Genomic DNA, 1,928 nt, shown 5'->3' with positions numbered 1-1,928 from the left:
GAAATACTCTCAGAGAATAGTATCTGAAGTCCTGGCAAGAACAATATAAGAAAAGGTCAAAGATTTATAGAATTGAATATGATTGAGTTTTTATTCTGTAGAAGGCCAGAAAGCTCACTTGGTGACTATAGTGCCTGGAATGGGACATAGGATATCATTGACTGAAGCAATCAGCATGCACTAGGGGTAGGAACTCCAACACTATTGGAAAACTCATAGGTGGTTGTGGTCTACAGGCAGGTCTAAAGATGCAGATACTGTGTAGAAACGAGCACCCCAATAGCAAGGCTGTTGAAAAGATGATCAGAAGTCTGAGGACAGTGACACTAGTAAAAAGTTATGGACCAATTTTTAAACCTAAAACCCATTTTGTGAGGGAGTGTCATCGTTCCAAGGCAGAGAATGCTGCGACATCAGAGTAGGGATATATATATGTGTGTGTGTGTGTGTGTGTGTGTGTCATATATGTGTCATATATGTATATAGACCCAGTCTTTCCCCAAAGGGAAAAGAGTGAGGGTATATGAAAGACAAGAAATAAAGTCCTGATACTAGTCCACTCAGCACAGTCTACAGAGACCATGGATACACCAGTGATCATATCTCTGATGGCCAGTAAATTGCTGGGATGGACTTATCAGGGCATTGGCAGCATTCCCGTGCTGGTTTGGGGCCTATAGGGCAAGAGTTTCTCATTAGAAAACACTAAGTTAAAGCTTCTGAAACTCTTCCCTACACTCTGAGAAAGATGGTAATAAATGACCCTAGCACATTTCACACTGTAACCAGATATTAGCATCACCCAGCATCAGTTATCTGTCTCCCCACTGAAGAAGTTTGCACAAACTATTACAACTGCCTGAAAGTCTCTTTTCTTCTATTTCATTTCACAAAGTACTACTAATGTTTCAGACTTAGTCCAATCCTCACGCCCTTCGAAAGCGATCTTACACTGTTTTAATTAGGCCAAGTCCCCCTTTCCACACTGTCATAGTATCACAAAGCTTTTCTCTGTGGGACTTGTCTTTCACACACATGTTTATTTGACTGATGTGCATTCTTATATACTAGAATTGTGACTTTATCTCAGAATCTAGGATGGATTCAACAAATGTTATGACAACTGACTGAATTATATCTAGTCTTCCTATAATTCTAACACAGGGAATTCTACATGGTAGTGTAACTGGATATATCTTATAGAAAAAGATGCTTACTCTACGTCACAAACTTATAGATTTCATGGTACTTTCTTAGGAGAAAAAATATCTATTATAATATCCATCTTTGAAACAGGAAAAAGAAACAGACTCAAAACCATCCCAGTCTGCACATTGTTAAAGCCTGGAGTTGAGGCTGCCGACTGACCGAGGAACTCACAAGGGTAGGTGAAGTGCTGCATGAGGGGCAAGTCTTGCACTAAAACCACAAGGGTCTCTAGCCCAATGAGTGGAATTTGATAATAATTATTGCTACAAGTAAAACAAACAAGCAAACAAACAACAAAAAACATCCTGGGATCTTTGGGTGGCTCAGCAGGTTTGGCACCTACCTTCAGCTCAAGGCATGATCCTAGAGAACGGGGATCAAGTCCCACATCGGTCTCCCCGCATGGAGCCTGCTTCTCCCCCTGCCTGTGTCTCTGCCTGTCTCTCTGTCTGTGCCTCTCATGAATAAATAGATAAAATCTTAAAAAAAAAAAAAAACTCCTAGAAACTAAGAGTAACTTCTGGGAAAACTTAAGTAGAAGTAAAAAAAATAAATATATAAAATCTTATTAAAAATAAACATATAGGAATGAATCAATGGAAAAAATAATATAATATGCTTAATATTCTAGTAGAAATTCATGTGTGTTTCTACACGAGTACAAAAATAATAATATGTAACTTCTACTTTAGGAAGATGTGTTGGTCTAGGGAGGATTT

General features: G+C 38.7%; 1 non-coding gene across 1 annotated transcript; it reads left to right on the top strand.

Annotated features, from left to right (window-relative positions):
* The first annotated feature begins 1,326 nt into the window (after positions 1 to 1,326).
* LOC129510020 (small nucleolar RNA SNORA62/SNORA6 family) lies at positions 1,327 to 1,480 on the top strand. Its single transcript, XR_008664477.1, has one exon. It is a non-coding gene; the product is annotated as a small nucleolar RNA SNORA62/SNORA6 family (small nucleolar RNA).
* The last annotated feature ends 448 nt before the right edge of the window (positions 1,481 to 1,928 follow it).

The sequence above is a fragment of the Nyctereutes procyonoides genome, unplaced genomic scaffold (assembly GCF_905146905.1).
Source record: "Nyctereutes procyonoides isolate TBG_1078 unplaced genomic scaffold, NYPRO_anot_genome, whole genome shotgun sequence".
Lineage (NCBI taxonomy): Eukaryota > Metazoa > Chordata > Mammalia > Carnivora > Canidae > Nyctereutes > Nyctereutes procyonoides.
The sequence above is the reverse complement of the archived record's forward strand: the minus strand, read 5'-3'. Positions and strand labels throughout refer to the sequence as shown.